The sequence below is a fragment of the Poecile atricapillus genome, chromosome 2 (genome assembly GCF_030490865.1).
Source record: "Poecile atricapillus isolate bPoeAtr1 chromosome 2, bPoeAtr1.hap1, whole genome shotgun sequence".
Classification (NCBI taxonomy): domain Eukaryota; kingdom Metazoa; phylum Chordata; class Aves; order Passeriformes; family Paridae; genus Poecile; species Poecile atricapillus.
In genome coordinates, this window is record NC_081250.1 from 42,599,170 (window position 1) to 42,616,412 (window position 17,243).

The 17,243-nt window shown below is 43.5% G+C and overlaps 1 protein-coding gene across 4 annotated transcripts in view; it reads left to right on the forward strand.

Moving 5' to 3' along the window:
* The first annotated feature begins 2,387 nt into the window (after nt 1–2,387).
* The window catches only part of POMGNT2 (protein O-linked mannose N-acetylglucosaminyltransferase 2 (beta 1,4-)), a 31,789-nt gene continuing 16,933 nt past the window's right edge, over nt 2,388–17,243 (forward strand). The window contains exons 1-2 of one of the 4 annotated variants that reach the window (XM_058833309.1): nt 2,871–2,958; nt 10,213–10,557. The gene's annotated coding sequence lies outside the window, so the exon portion shown is untranslated. Of the gene's footprint in view, nt 2,409–2,861; nt 2,959–3,075; nt 3,332–10,212; nt 10,558–17,243 lie in introns of those variants that run through there. The other 3 variants (XM_058833312.1, XM_058833308.1, XM_058833310.1) reach the window with 3 other exon arrangements.

A 17,243-nucleotide genomic window follows, 5' to 3' on the forward strand; every position in this document is an offset into this window, starting at 1 on the left:
GGTGATGTGGGGAGTGGACATATGAGTTGGAAATATTCCAATGTTTGTCTCAGGTTTGAGATACAGCTCTGTCTATTGAACTGTAAAGGGTGGCTCAACTGTTCTAGCTCCCAGTTGTGAGCTCATCCTCTGCCTATGTCTGTAAAAGCTGATTTATCCCCTGAATGGTCACATCAGAAGTGATTTGTGCAATATAACTGAGTGACACTATGTTGAAGCTCAAGTTCAGACTGGGCAGCATCTTCTTCTAGGTCCCATGTTGTACCTACCAGCCTCATGCAGATGTCTTGGGCAACCTAAACTGTCCAAAATTGCACCAGGCACCTATGCCTGGGCACTTGGAGGGACTGTTTCTGCCATTAGCACGTTCACACTGCTTCCAGTAGGTATCCCCTGTAAAACCCTGCATTAAGGAAAATGCACCCCTACCTCGTATAGACGATGTGGGGTCTACAAAGTTCTTACTCCAGGAATAATGAATGAACTGTTTTGCATGAAAAGTTTATCAGATTACGCTCTTTTTCCCATTGCAGGTTATTCTGAAGCAGACATGACAATAAATCACCACAACCCTATGAATATTTCATAGAAACATATTTCAGCTTATGGGTGTTCTTTTTTTCTTGAACGATTATGTCTGTGTCTTTAGCCATTCATCGTCTGTGATACGTGACTGGCCACTTGGTTCAAACTACTGTAGTGTCTGGCTTTTGACTTGTTCATTAAATATTTCATAACAAGGAGGAAAAGTAGCACTGCAGGTGACATTTACGTGAATATGCAAGTAGGTATTTGTGAAATCTTATTCAGGACTTCTACTCACAAATGTTTTGGAAAGATAAATAGATATCTCCAAACATTGTTGAAACAGTGTCTTTTTATTCCAGTGAAAATTCCAATGAAATAATGAAAAATATGATTATAATGATTATTTGGCACTGTTTCTCTGGGATGTAGGTCCAGCATTCTGAAGTCTATCCAAGACTGGACTATAACACAGAAACTTAACAAGAAAGAGAGTAGATGGTATCTCTTGCAATGGATTTCATTAGTGTAATAGTTCTTGAACAAACTGAAAAACAAATCTCAGAAGCCTGACATTTGCCTTGTCCATGGGAGCTCAACACTAAAATTCATAGAGACTGTAACAAAATTAAATTTTAAGTAGCGACAAGCATTCCTGAAAACCCTCAGTTCTTGTGTGTATCTCTTGTAACACAAGATAATCCCTCAGATTATTAGCTACAAAATCTGTAAAGCAGAAAAAAGAGGCTGGAGGAAAGAGCACTAAACTCTTAGATTTGATTTCCCCCAGATGATTATCAGCTTTTCAGGAGCAAACTTTTCAATGGTTAAACCTTTATATTAAATTCCTGCATGCTTGTTTAGCAGTCTTGTCACTCTGGGAGCATTTAGCTTTGCATACAAACACCAGTAATGTGAAAGATGCTACCAAACCTCTATCTGTCCTTCCCATTGAATGAGAGCTCTGTATGGGCTTGGAAATGGGAAGCTCCCATGAGGAACACCTCAGTGATATGAATGACAAAAGCCCAATTGACTTTGGGAGAGGCTATGAGCAGAAGGTGCTGTTATACACACATGTCCACCTGCTCAGGCAATTCAACCTCTTGTTGCAGGCTCAGCGTGCTCTCGGTGGTTTATTCAAGCTGTAATGGTCTTTGGGTTGCTCTGGTGAAGCCTGACCGCAGCAAACACCACCACGTGAATGTGACCTGCCACCCCTGTCACAGTTTCCCGGGTGGGAAGGAACCTTCCTCCCCTAAGGATGCAGGGGTCTGTGATCTGTCAGGTTTTCCTGGTGGATTTGGAGCCGTGTACTCATCATTAGGATGGGTGCCCTCTGCTTTAGCACCTCCTTCTGAGTGGAAGAGGACAAGGAGTGTGGGCAGCAAGGAAGAAGCCTGTCGGGCAGGAGAAGCAGAGGGCTAGAAAGGGACCAAGAGGGACAGGGGAAGGACAGTGTGGGGAGGTGCAGATGGGAGGTACAACAGAAGAGGCTCAGGGGAGACTTCATTGCCCTCTACAACCACCTGAAGGGAGGCTGCAGTGAGGTGGGGGCAAGTCTCTTTTGCCATGCCCAGCATGAGAGGACTAGAGGAAATGGCCTTAAACTTCGACATGGGAGATTTAGATAAAATACTAAAAACACGTTTTTCACTGTTAAGGTGGTCAGGCATTGGAACAGGTTGCCCAGGGCCGTGTTGAAGTCACCACCCCTGGAGGTGCTCAAGAGACACTTGTATCAGGCGCTGGGTGAAGTGGTTTAGGGGTTACAGCAGTAGTGCTGGGTGGACACCTGGACTGGATGATCCCACAGGTCTCTCCCAGCCTTGAGGATTCTGTGGAGGCTGGAGGAGATTTCGGAGAAAGACGAGGACCTGCAGGTGGGCAATGCAGACAGCTGGAAAAAGCAGAGGGCTCCAGGAAACCGATCAGCCGAGGAGGGAAGGGCTGGGCAGCCCGGGAAGAGAGCCGGGAGGGGAACCCACGGGGCTGCGGTGGTGATATGCGGAATAAAAGGAAAAATCCCCCTTTTAGTGAAGCATTTCTCTATGTTTATTTCCTAATTCTTAATTTCTCTGTTTCAGTGGGAGCAGCGGTGGGAGCTGGCACCGGGTGCAGGGTGTGCGCGGAGCAGCCCCGAGCAGGGCCAGGGGCAGGGTGTGAGCTGAACGCGGGGGCAGGAAAAGGGGGCAGGAGCGGGGACCGGAGCGGAGACAGGCTGTGCGCTGAGGCAGGACGGCCGCCCTGAGGGCCCCGCGCACTGCAGCCTCCACAATGCCCTTCGCTCGCACCGGGCATGCGCGGCCGCCGCCTGCGAGGCCCACCCGCCCCGGCGGCGGGCGGGGACACCGTGAGGCAGGAGGCGGCCGGGGCGGCGGGGCCGGGCCGGGCCGGGCCGAGCCGAGGGGCGGTCGCTGCCGCGGGCGGCAGGTGAGGCGGCGCGGGGCGGCCCGGGCACCCTTAGGGGGCGGTTCGTAGGGGGCGGTGGCGGCGGCTGCCGCCTCCCGCCTCCTGCCTCTTCCTTTTTCCCGGAGGGAGAGCGGGTGATGGGGGAGCGAGAGGAGCCGGGCCGTGTCCCTTGTGGTCGGCGGCGACCCCGCGGCGGGGAGGCGGACAAGCCAGGGAAGCGTCCCGGAGAGAGGCTGGCGCCGCGGCCGCCTCTGCGCGGCCGGGCAGCGAGAGCCGTCCGAGAGCCCGCGGTGAGGGTGAGCGGTGCCCGCTCCCGCAGGCAGCTGTTCAATTACAACTCTAATAACCTCCCCAGAGGTCAAAGGCGCTGCAGGTTTAAAGCCTACTGGGGTAGGTAAAGATGTAATTATGGTCTCCTGACAGATTTCCTTGATGGCTGCGTGCCTTGGGACACCACCCACCTAGCCCCCTGACACCTGTCTTCGGCTTTGAAAGCTTAGCAATGAGTTTGCGAGTTTGGCCCAAATGGATACGGATGCCGGGCTTATCACACCCTGCGCCTTTTTAATTACTGCATGCTGACTAAGCATGGTGGAAAAGTTTCTCTTGCCTGTGCATCCTGCCTGGATGCATTGCACATGCATGTTCCGAGGGTGGGCCCACGCGTGTCTGCTGGGTCCCCTCGCTTCCTTCCAGCCCCCCTCAATTAACCTAATGTTTAAATGGGCTATGAAGATAAAGGCTGCATGTTCGGAAAAATAAAGAAATTCGAGAGGCACACTCTCCTCTGTTGATGAGAATAAGGACTGTATCTGGAAAACTGCTCAAGCCAAGGGAACCTATCAGTGTTTTCACACCGGTGGCATTGCTGGGTAACTATTGACAAATGCTGACTTTTAAACGGTGACTGCTGACTTTGGTAATAAAACAGAAACGGCTCCTTTTAAGAGCAATCTCAAAACGCTCAAACTGATTGATTGGCTTGTTAGCTCAAGCCTTGTCTTAGCTGAGAACCAGAAGAGCTCTTACTCTCTGCAAGGACGTTCTCCTTGAAACAAATCTGACTTATGCTCAACACATCAGCTGTAAGATAGGGTGTTTATTTTGCAGTGGTGGTTATTTTGCTTGGTAGATACCAAATGCATGAACTAGATACAGGAAAGCTGCCTTGCAGTCTGCTTCTCTGCCAGAGCGCATTTTGAACTATTTATGATTGCAAGGTGGCAGTTTTAGTTGGAGTCTCACCTTTGAGTTTTAATTAGCTGTCATCAAAGCTGGAGTTCAGCTTCCAATACTTGTGACGTGTGCCATGAACATGCACTCTAGGTGCCTGGGTAATGTTTTGGGACTAATTACTTGGAGCCCACTCTTTATTGTACAAAATGGATCGACTATCTGGAAATCTCTTTCCAGTTACATTTCCAGTCTCCTGACTTGCATCTCACTGTGAGCTTACTGAGGCTTGCTTCAATCATCTGGAAATTGAATATTCTTATTCTCCTTTTTCTCACCCCCTTTCTCTTAAGAAATGTTGCTTTAAAGTGTTGTGTAAGTGCTGTGGGTTTAACATTACATTAGCCCACATTCAGTTGCTGCTCCCCAGAGTTTTTAAGGTATCTGGTCTGAGCTCTAACAGCAAGGTCTTTGGAGGTGTTTTAGAACACAGAGACGTAGAGATCTTCCACGAGTAAAATTATCAAATGATCGAGCCATAGATTACTTTTCTCAGCAGGAGAAACTGCTTCCTATTTAAAATGGCTTTTTAGTCAGGGTGTATCTAGGCTGTGAAGGAGTGGATTTTTCTAGGAAGTAGTGGGAGGCAGGAAGAATCATGAAAAAGAAGTTGATGCAAAGGAGAGCATTAAACCACAGAGCCAGAACCACATCAGAGGTCCTCAGCTATGCAGATAAAATTTCTTTGAGAGGACAAGGAGTCTTCTCACACTGTGGGACAGTATTTTCTTAGGTTGTGTTCCAGGGTGGTTGCAGAATTCAGTGTTAAAGTTTACATTGAGAGGTAGAGTGGGTCTGTGGGTCCACAAAGGTCAGGGAAGAGTGTGCTAGGAAGGTCAGTGGAGTTTTGGGGAAGATGAGTGATGCTCCCCTGTTTTGCTGGCTGCCTTCCTGGGGAAGCCAGCGGCTGTCCCTAAGGGACTTTGCACCATTGGCACAGAGCACTGACTGAGGGTTAGCATTTGTTGATGGTTCTGCTGTGCTAGATGAAGGCATGACATGGGACCCTCTTCCTTCTCCTTTTAGGTCTTCCCCGCCCTTTCCTTCACCTTCTGTGGTAGAACGTGTTCCCTTCTCTATCAGCACACCACCTGCTCTGACACCACTCTGCCACCTTCCCTGCACAACTGTCTCTCCTTGTCCTGGAAGCCAACTGGTGGGTGTGAGGGGCTGGGAGAAAGCAGGTTTCTCTCTTTGCCTTCTAAGTATGCAGATTGTGCCTGGTGGCACGGGCAGGGCAGAGAGGGCCACTCACACCTGGTCGTGCCACTCACACCTGGGCACAGCGCACGGCTCTGCCTGCGTTTGGCGCAAGCTGTGAGCGGGGCATTGAGCTCAGCACGGGGGAGGCTCAGCTGCAAGAGTTCAAAGCCAATTACTGGACGCAGTCTGTGTGTGACAAGCTTCAGTTTCATTAGCTGCCTCCCAGGAGTATCGAGCTGTGTGGCTCACCTTTGCAGAGATCAGAGTCTCCTCTGTGATGTTATTAGATGTTTTTAAAAATAGCTTCATCAATCCACTTTAAAAGAGCTGGTCTGCTCTGATAACAGAGCCTGCTGGTGCTTTTCCAGATAAGGAACTTGTCACTTTTCCTGCTGTCGTACATGCAGCTTCTGCCCTATTTAGAATACAGTATAAAAAAAGACTACAAAATAACCACCAGTCTTGAGTAAAGATTTATGTGTTTCATTTAGGATCAACTGAACACTCCTTATTTAACTGCTTTGGACAGTATTGGCTTATGAGGAAGTTAGGATCAAGCTAAGCACAGAGTTGAAGATAACTTCACATACTGGTGTCTTGAGAAAAACTTCATCATAGTGTTTCTTATATAACAAAATGACAACAGGCCAAAGATATCTTTTTTTTTTCCTTTCTGTCCCAATTAGAAATTCATTAGCTTTAAAAAGAACCTGAAATCCTACATTGCTCATGTATATGTATCATCTATACAATGGTGGGAAGGAACCAGATGAAATAGTGTAAAACCAATTTCAGTCTCTTTTGGGGGTCTGAAAAGAAGTTCCCAGCAATATCATGAAGAAACTGCAATTGCAGTATATACCTCATAATTCATTCTATAATGGTGTGTGCAGGAGCAGTGTTCTAATTTACACATTTCTTTGATGTTTTGTGAGCAGATGGCATTTTAAAACAGGTCTGTTAATTCTGTGGGAATTTGGTAGTGCCTAATTGCTGCGGGATCAGAGAAGAGTAGTAGTCAAAGTGAGGCTCCTGACCTCTCTGTTCACAAAAGGAAGACAGCCCTCTGCAGCCTCATTTTTAAGCTAGCCTTTTAGAAATCATTGCTTAAGAACATTCACCAGTGCCTTCAGCATAAATTTGGAACTTGTTGATTGCTCTTCATTAATTGAACTGTTCTCTGTGAACTAGTCACTTGTTATTACAGATAAAAAGTACTGGGGTGATCATGGCTTATTGTGGGACACGGCACACTGTGGATTTTCATAGGAAAGCCCTTTACTCTTTCCCTTTTTATCACTTGTTTGATGGTTCCTTTCATTTTTCCTTTCTCTGTTTCTCTCCTTCGTCATACCTTTGACTTGGTTCATGTACTTGAGGCACCTGCCTGAAGTGTTTGCAGCACAGGACTTAAGTACCTATTTGCACTGTGACATCAAAGGATCACGTTTTGAAATTACAACTTTTCCTTTGAACAAGAGGGAAAAAAGGTTCCTAGTTGCTATGGTGATGAGCGCTCCATAAATGCCTATAAATAAATAAAGTAAACAGCTGATTCATGGACTTTGATTTGTACTATTTTTTGCTTTTTTAATGAGATATAATTAAATATCAGAATGGGAGGAAGTGACTTTCTATCAATTTTATTAAATACATGTTATGCCTTCTCTTTTACATTGTTTCAGCTGAGAACAATTAAATAGTCAGATGTGTATTTTTCTCTCTGTAGGAAGTTGATGGTTTGGAAAATTATAGTCTAGTAGTTATAGAAAAAAATTTTGGCTGCCAAAAGGCACTCCAGTAAAAGGTGGTGTCCATTTTCAGTTTAACCAGAACATACATTTTGAGCTAAATGCCTATTTTTCTTATCTCTAAGAGACTATTATAGCTGTTGCAACATTTAAATTCCAGTCAAAAGTGTCTGTAAATGTAATTATGTTCTTCTGCAGTATTTGAAACCCTGCTGTTGCACAACAACAAAACTTGAAAATGTCACTGACTTTTATGTCAAAACGACAAAGGCACAGTGAAAAATCATATATTCCTTGTTGAAGTTCAAGGAGGAGGGGAAGAATTGGCTATTTCATAAGCTTTTTGTTCTCAGGTCTACGATATAAAAGTAGCTTTCTCTTTGTGCTAAAGGTGATAATTGTAAAATGGAATGTATGGAGACAATAAACAGTGCACTGGAGTAATCCCACACACAGGTGTTTCTCACTTAGGAAACGGCTGCACTTCGATTATCAGCAAAAGAGAGTCTGTGATGGAAAGAGCTGTCGTTAGGGGAAGGAAAAAAGGTATGTGTGATATACAGAACTGCTCCTTGGTTAAAGGATCAGTCTGGTTTCTTGGTGGAAACTGATTTTGCCAGTGGCCTGAAGAGAGGTTTCCTCAGCTCTGTGCTGTGGAGTGCAGCTTGTGCACTGGCAGGGAGTTGATCTGCTTTCTACCACAGTCACAGCTTTGTATTCAGAGAAACTCTGACTTCAAAAGGACTTGGAGCACTATCCTGTCCTATTAAACAATGATAAAATAACACCACATCCTTTGCTGTCTTCCTTCCCTCTGTGTGTTCAGATTCATGTCTGTTTGTTTTACCAATTAAAAATACATTTGACTAAATACCTTTTACTTCCAAACGTGGGTATTTGGGAGGACAAGGACACATGGTGGTTTTTTGCAGTTACACACAACTACTTCTCACAGAGTAAAACATGCATCTGCACACAGCTATAGAAGGCAGGGGCAGAACAGGAGCAAGGAATGGTGTCCCTGAGTGTCTCACTTGAGCAGTGACAGCCTGTTCCTGTTTGATTTACGTTTCATAGGCCTATCGCTTTTGTCACAGCTGAGCTGCTGCTGTGGCCAGGCTGGTGGTGCTCACCTGAAGAACAGTGACAGCATCAGTGAAATAGCCATAGAGCTGCTTCTGAACGTGTTTTCTGCCATGAGACTTTGTTGATCTCTCAGAGGGTGGCACAGTGTCCCAAGCCTGACCCTGTGCCTGCCACAGCACTGTTTCATGTGGGCCTGAGGCTGGAGCAGGTTGTGCCTGCTGAAATGGGATTTGTTCTTCACATGGATCAAAGGCAGTTTTACCTGGATTGAGCATAGGTCTGGACAGTCAGTGTTGGACCTGCATGGCTGACAGTGGACAAGGCAATCCAAGGTCTCTCCTAAAAGAGTCACTGCAGAGGCTGATGGGGTTTGTAGGCAGCATGAACCCAAACAGAACATGCTGCTTGCTGGAGGAACAGGGAGATGGGAAGGGTGGCAAACAGGGAACCTTGAATGTGCTTCAAGTTTGCATCTACTCCCAGGGCTAACCACGTGGTTTTGGTGTTCCTGGAGCCTAGGCTGGTGCTGGAGCAAGACCAGTCTCCAGAATCATTGACAGAATTTTCTCAATTGAAAAGCAGCATTGTTAGTAGTACATACTGCCTTTAATGGAGAGGCATCTTTATTTAGAAGTCTTTTCTTCAGGAGGAGGATGAAATGTACATATAGATATTAATGACAGGACAAACTGTTGAGGACAATCTAGAACTGTTGTGTATCTCATTTTCTGGCATGATTAGGACAAAGGGTCAAACAGTGCATATACCAGATTTATTTTTTTTTCCATTCCTCAGAAGCTCTGCTTATGTGTGGTTAGGATTTTTTTCTGTCAGAATTTTTTTAATAGATAGATATGATCCAGGACCATCTGGCGGAATTTGCTGTTGTCACATCTAGGTTTTCTGATGTATTGCCTGTCAAGTTATGTTGTATGTTCAGATGAATTTCTCATATGATCTGCTGACAGCTACTGACAGCCCTGAAATGGGAAGTTGGAAGCCTGGGGGGAAGAACAGAGGGGCAGAGCTAGCTTTAAAAATGTAACTTTGATTGCTTTTGATTGGTGGGCTTTTATATCTGGTACTTATGGGTGACTTTTTCAGTGAAGAAAGGTGAATGAGTGAACTTTAAACTAAGTGCACCTAAAGTACTGTAATTTTACTTGGAAGGTCTTGGAAGTCTGCCTGTAGTTTTTTTGTTGATTTTTATTTTTTTTCCTTTGACATTGGGCTCCTTAGTCTTTCTCTATCCTTAAATCTCCATCTGTAGACTATCTCACACCTACTTAAATTTCAGCCTTTTCTTCCTCCTTTACTTCTCAGTCCTTATCCAGTCCCTCCTTAGAAAGATCTCAAAATATTTTTGTATTTGTTAGGATACCATTAGGTATCCTAATAATCATAGTATCTCATTATGCTAATCCTAAATCTGAATACCTTAATAATTCTGTAGTAAAATGAACTTAGATTTTTGACAAATTTGTATTAACCTTTGCAGACAGATCACATGTATAAAAGCAATAAGCAACTCTGAAATAACTACAGTAATTATTTTCTTGCTGGTGTAATACTCAAATAATTAATTAAAGTAGATGGTTTTTGATGTAGGGGTCCACAGTGCAATTGCATTTCCTCATACACTGACAAAGATAATGCTCTACTTTGTAAACCAGAATCCAAACAAGCCATAAGCACTTCAGTTTTGTTTTCATTTTTTTTTTCTGCCATAATTTGAAGCTCCAATAGTAGCAATTATAGGCTGGTGACAAGATAAATTTCACAACTTGTTGTCATTCATCATTTTTCAATTGGCTAGATCAGAAAAGAAGTGACTTATGTTTGAACTTTTAAGGTTTTTAGTTCATATGGTACTGGTAGAAAGCATAGTACAGGTATTTCTGAATGGGCTGGGAGGACACCTGTTTGTAGACAGAGGTGGGGTTGCACTGCAAAGGCGCATCCAGTGTGGCTCTAAACAAAGACTTCCCCTTCTCTCTCAAAGCTGTCCTGGTTGTACCAGGTCTCCTGCTTGTTATATCCTGCCTAAATGTTGATGAAGCTGGAAGTCACCCTTGAAAAGGAGAAAGCGTTCTTCCATGGGAACTGGAATATTAAGATTACAGTCCCCAAGCCCAGGGGACTCATGCCGAGGAAGAAGCTGGGAAGCATTTACTTGCCTCTAGTTACTCCTGTGAGTCCCTGATGCTACTTTCTGGTCTGGGCACTGCGAGTGTCTGTCTGTAGCAGTAGAGAGAGACATTGCATTAAGCTGACCTGGACAGAAGAACCTGAATATAGGGACCACTGTTGTGTACTCCAGCCTTGTTCCATACTTTTGGAGTATCAGGTAAGGAGACTTGGAAATCATCATTCCTGTGGTGTCATAGGAGAGGAATTGGGTATACAAGGCTCAGTGTAAAGATGCAGCACCTCTCTGTGGTGGTGGTGGTCTGTGTTGGATGGAGCACTGTTCTTCAAAATGCTCAAGCATCAGCTCAGCTATTTTCAGAAGAAGTGGGTTTTGAAGGAAACCCTATAGATGGAATATGGCCAAACCCTCTGCCTGTAACATGTTTGATAGCACTGCAGGGTGGAAAAGCTGGTCTTCAGTCCTTAAATGCATTAAATTAACTCTAGGCAAGCTTGCTGAGAAAAGGGTAATGAAGCGGGTCCAAAATGGGGCGTGTGCGCTCAAGCGCATGCAGTGGGCTTAATGCTCCAGGCAGCATTCCCGCAGGCACGTGGCTCGGGAGCAGCCAGGTCACAGAGCTCACTGTGCTGTTTGTTAATTGTATTGCAGACCACAGGTGCAGCCAAAATCACTTAGCCATAAAAGAGCATAAAATAGAAAGTAAATCAGGAGAGAGGGCAATCCCATCGGGAGAAAGTTGTGAGAGGAGCTGGGTGCAGTCCAGCATAATGGTGGCTGTGGAGGATGTGTTCTAGTCAGCACCCTCTCAGGACCCACTGTAGCAAAAATTTCAGCTTCTGGTGATGGAGACTGATGAGGATCTCAACACATGGATTGTGATGTTTTGGGTAGAGGCAGCATCTGAACAGGTCTGTAGTGTGACTGACGTGCAGTCTTCATCTTTGCTTCATGTGATGAAGAGGTGGGAGGGTGGAGATTACTTAAAGCACCTAGGTAGGAGCAGAACGTAATTTATCAGAGTTCCTTTGTCTGGAGGAGTACACAGCCCATATAATAATTCAGAAACATGTTAAAAAATAGGGAGCTGTTGTCTCAAAATCAGTGAGCACCCAAGCCTGTTGGTTTGAAATCTTTCAATATGTTTAAAATGAACCAAGAAAGGGTATATAAATAGTACGATAAAACTAAGCCCTTCATAAACTCAGAATAATGTGTATTTTCCATGTTTAGGCTGAAATACCTGGACCTGAAGGTGGATTTTTGCTTGTCAGTTCTGAAATCACATGTAATAGAAATGTTCTTTTCAGATGTGGTCTGTAAACAAATTTTTTTGTTTGTTTTTCGCAGTAAATGTTGCTTCCCACACTTTTTTTTTCTTCTTCAAGTATTTTCTTCCTTCTTCTGATTTAAATCTGATGATATTATGCTATAGTTATGTTATCAGAGAGGGAGAGTGATATTAGTGTTCTCCACCTTGCTGTAAAAAAATCTATATTTTTGTTTTCTGCAGTGTACTGAGAGTAAGATAAACGAGCAGGGTGTTGCCATCCTTTATCACAGTCAGAATGATAAATGACATGTCCTAGAAAGTTTAAAGATGTGTAAGAATGCAAATCCTTGGCCCACAAGGATGTGTGTTTGAAAGTGCTGATCCAGCTGAAATCTAGCAGAAGCATTGCTTCCATTGGGTGTATATACCTGGCAGCATGCTGTGTGGGGTAAGCAAAGCTCATTCTGTGAAAGGAGGTTTGACTTGTTTCAGTGGCTTGAGGTGGGATAAGAAAATGAACCTTTTCCTGTCCCCTTGAAGAGCAGTCTGAGGGTAGTGCAGGTTTAGCTGTTCCATGTTCCTGTCTTTGACTCAACAGTGTGAACTGATGTAGATGGAAATCCTGATCTCTTGATACCTTACAGTGCATGCCTCCACTTCTCGCTTTTCACACTCTGCCCGTGTCAGCTAAACATGAGCAGAGAGCCTTGTTTGCAGCAGGTGATACAGCACCACAGCACCTCAGCCTAGAAGGTGGAAGCATTAGAAGAGATCAAGGATGTTACGTGGGAGTGCATAACTTTCCCTCCCTAGCAAACAGGGAAATACATAGAAATTTTCAATAACTCACAACTCAGCCAGGAGGGCCAATGACTTCCTGGGGTGCATCAGGCACAGCATCACCAGCCAGGCAAGAGAGGGGATTGTCCTGCTCTGCTCTGCTGTGGGGTGGCCTCACCTCAAATGCTGGGGGCAGTTTTGGCAGCCACAATGTAAAGAAGATATTTAACTATTAGAGAGTGTCCAGAGGAGGGCAACAAGGATGGTGAAGGGCCCTGAGGGGAAGCCTGATGAGGAGTGGCTGAGGTCACTTGGTCTGTTCAGCCTGGAGGAGACTGAGGGGAGACCTCATTGTGGTCTTCAGCATCATCAGGAGGGGAAAAGGAGGGGCAAGTACAGATCTCTTTACTCTCATGAGCAGTGACAGGACCCAAGGAAATGGCATGAAGCTGAGTCAGAGAACATTTAGTTTGCATATCAGGAAAAAGTTTTTTCACTGAAATAGTGGCTGAACACTGGAAGAAGCTTCACATGGAAGTGGTCACAGCACCAAGCTTGACAGAGTTCAAGAAGCATTTGGACAATGTTCTGGGGCATACGGTGATTCTTGAGATGCTCTACATGGGTCCAGGAGTTGGACTTGATCCTGATGGGTCCCTTCCAACTCAGGATAGTCTGTGATTCTATGATCTTTTCTCTATCTGATTCTTTTCCTGGTTGTCCTTTAGTGGAATACTCTTTTCTTTTCTCCCCTGTAGTTAGTTTTCATGCCATATTTCATGCTTCTTTGTATTTGATATCATGTCTGCTTTCTGAGGATGCAGTGTATTCTCTGCTCTGGTTGCTGTCCACATATTCCTGGTAGTGTAAAGTAATCTATTTCTTTCCTCATGGATTTTAGCTAGTTTTCTAACTGGGAGGTGATATATCATTTTTGTGTACAGATGGAAATGTTTTTATTTGGGTTTTCTTGGTACTGAAATAGATGCCATCCCTCTTGCATCCTTGAGACTCTAAAAGAGAGATGGAGGCTGAGTTTTTCTGATGCATTGATTTTAAAGTATTGGTTTCACTAAAGTACCACCAGCTGATCCAACAGCATTGCAGCTGGTACTGAAATTCTCACATTCTTCTCCTGTGTTTTAAGTGATTTTGTTTACTTCTTACAGTGTGATGAGGTCTCAAGCTCATGACTGGAAATTTTTTGGTGTTTTATTGATAAATACAGATCAAAAAGATAATCTCCCTGTCAGGTCTTTTTTTTTCTTTTTTTTTTTTTTCCTAGAGCAGTCTTTGAAGGTTGCACATTCTGCTGTTGTACATCCTTTATCCAAGTGTGTCGTCTTTTTGTTCTCTATTCCTCTCCAACTTATTTATTCTCTTCCTTCCCTTTTAGTCCTAGGTCTTCTTTATTCTTTTGGGCTGTTTTGTTTAGGTTTGAGAAGAAACACACCTGAGTTTAAGCATAGTTGGCTATTTGGAGTTAAGGTGGAAGTTTTCCTTAAAACTGCCATGTAAGCAAAGAGCTCAGTAATTTGCCCCTTCATCTCTTCAAGCTTTTTCCAGTGTCAATTGAAAAGTTTCATGAACTTTTCCCATCCTGCCTCCAGCTTTCATTGCCTTTTGACTATCTTATGCTCCAAAGCTTGCTTTGTCATCCCTGTGAGAGGCTGTGCTGCACAATTCTCATATCCAAACCAACTGATGTTTCCCTTTTCCATTGTAAAATGTTTCACCTTTTCTTTTCAAAACACACTTGGAAATGTTCTCCTCTCCTCTGGCCTTTGACTCTGCCTTATAAAACTGCAGCAGAGATCTAGGTACTCACTGGCAGCTGGACTTCTCTGCTCAGTTGCATCCAGAAGCCCCTTCCTCATTTTCTAGATGTTCCAAAGGCCACATGTGCATAAAAAGGGGCCAAGGGGCATTTTAATATTAAATAAGAATTTCTTGGTACTTGTGTGGAGGTGGCATATATGGAGCTTGGGATTAAAGATGAGAGGAATAAGAGTTTATTTGATAACAGAAAGGTTTTGTCGTATTTATGAAAAAATGGGTTTTGTACCACGCAGCTTACTTGCCAAAGTTCAGCTGAGAAAATGTTATTCTCAGTGAAAACAGATCATGTGTTTTCAGTTGCAAAGATTTCTTTGTATATGGTGTTAATTGCCTTTCCATCTTTTTACTGTTTTACCTTAACAATTTGATTACACATGTATTTTTGCTCTTGAGAGACAGTGGATGTGATACAATCTTGGTTTTAAACTGTTATCATGTAATTAGCAGGGAGAGACATCTCTAAAGTCTAATCTTCTGGTTTCTTTGCTGCTCAAGAAGCAAAGAGCAGCTGAATTATGGGATTTGAGCCCTTGACTGGAAGTCCTTGTTGTGTAAATTTTACATAGACTACTTCTGTTTCAGAGAACCATCTCTTTCTTCAGCTTAGAGCTGTGTATTAGGACCATGCTTTAATGACATCAAGAAATTATGATGGGTTTCCTGGTTATGCTCTATGTACCCCTCATATAAAGTGGGCTTGCACACAGATCTTTCTTATTCATCTAGTTATGTTCTCTGATAGAAAACCATATAGATTCCACAAGATTCCTCTTGTGAAGTCTTATGGCTAATACTGAAAAGTAATCTTTGCTCTCCCTTCTCAGAGTTTCTAAACCAGACTGTTTGGGATGTTTCTGCTACATTCTTCTCAAAGCCATGCTGTGAGTTTTTAATGTCTTTTGATGCTAAAATTTCACCCATTATGTTTTAGGGCTCAATTTTGCATACTCTTTGATGAATAACACTCTTGGCAGTTCAGTTCTCTTCACTGGTGTACTAATGTGAATGTTTTGTTCTAAGAGTGGTACTCAGCTGAGAGTTTAGACCTCGGTTTCTTGAGGCTCAGAGACTCATGTACAGTTTTAAGCTGTATGTGACTTTTGAATCACGGGTGACCAATTAAATACTTAAGCACAGTCTATGTAACGTACCTTGGAAATGCCTTGAAGGAATTTGAAATCAACTGCCCCTGTCTCAGAAAAAAAAACCCTTCTGAGTTTGTGTGTAGGGACTGCAATCCCTCTACAGGATAGGAATGCACTGTGTATTGTCAGTGTTGCCCCGGATGTGATGGGGATTTGCATGTGCATCTGGCAAGCAGACAGTCAGATGCAGTTACAGAATGACCACAGTCCATCACACAGAACACTCACTGGTAAGCCTTTGATGCATTGGAAATGAGTGAGTTGTGAATTGCTTCATGTCTTACTTAGCTGTTGTTTTCCCTTCTCCAGCTGGCCACATGTAATGTAAATTGAGTGGGATGGTGGTGGATTGAAACTGAAATCCCTTTGCACTGGAAAATTAGTTTCCCTGAGCAGATAAGGATTTCATCTGTAGTTATGTGGACAAAAAGCTTTCTCCAGAAAGGTGTGTGACAGCACTTTCATGACCTCTTTTTTTGCACTGACTCAACCCTATCATAAACTTACTTTTGTGAGCCAAACTAGACTCAGGCTGTTCCTGCTGTTGTCATTTATTTCAATTTTAATTTCAATATATTCCTGCTTACCTTTCACAACAGGTAGGACGAGTGGCGGGAGGGAAGAGGAGGAGTGGTGAAAAATAAAAAGGTGCGCAAAGATTAATTTGCTGTGTAATCTTCTCTTTCAGAAGGAGGGAGAGACACCTGGGAAAATAGGTTATCAGACCTCTAAGCACACAGATTAAATACTGTCCTTTTTAGCAGACACTGTGGTGTTGCACTGAGGCAGTCACTTACTCAGCACTAAAACTATATGACCAGATTCATTTTGAGGAGGCATGATGTGATTCTCTCTGTGTCTGCATTTTTACTGCCTTTAGCTAAGTTAGGGCCCTTGGTGCTTATCACTTTTTAATGATTTGTTCTTACCTCTGCTCTTTGCTTCTGGCTATTTGTTCTTTACTACTTAGATTGTTACTCATGTTCATGTAGAGACCTGAGAGTTAATAGAAAATGAAGATTGGAGTTGCTCTCACCTTCTCTTCTTCCGTAAGGTTGCCTGGGACAATTCCACACACATTTATATATGGCTTTGCAGCATCTTGGCTTTTGACTATGTTATGGTTGTGTCAAAGTATAAAGCTACAGCTGGGAAGCTAGCAGCTTATTGAAATTAACTTCTTGGGATTTATAAAATCACTGATTAATCATCTTTCAATGTGGGTATAAACACAGAAGAAATATGTAGTGTCTGTCTTAATTGTAATCTTTTACATGAATTTTGCAATAGTCATACATATGTATTATATACAAATATATATATACTTAGCACAGAGGTCACAAGGCAAGCTATTATACACAAAGTTCTCTAGTCCTTGCTTAGTTTATGTGCATGTATTGTCCCACTGGAACACAGGACTCTTGCATACTTGCATGCTTATTTTGAAGCCTTAAATATGTTAAATCAAATGAGAGAAGAGGGTTTTTATTTCAGTATATTTTGGGCTTTGGTTTGGTTCATCACCTTGATGGCAAAGAAAGGGTGCTTATTTTGTGTAACTATAAGTCACTCAGCAAGATGGCTGTTTTCTAGCCAATCCTAAGTCCCTGACTTTGATGCTTTCTCATTTTACATACTTGGTGCAGGAGCACAGGTGCAGATTTGGGTCTTCATAGTTGCAAGAGAAGCTTTTTGTGCTGTAGCTTTAATTCCTTTGTCTGGAGAGAAGGGTTGGCTACCTCAGCAGATTGTTCCTGTCAGCCCCCAGGTTAGATTATAAGCACATCATTCTGCCACAGAAGGGGTGAAGCAGGATGAGGCAAGGCAGGAAGGTTGTCAGTGTCCTC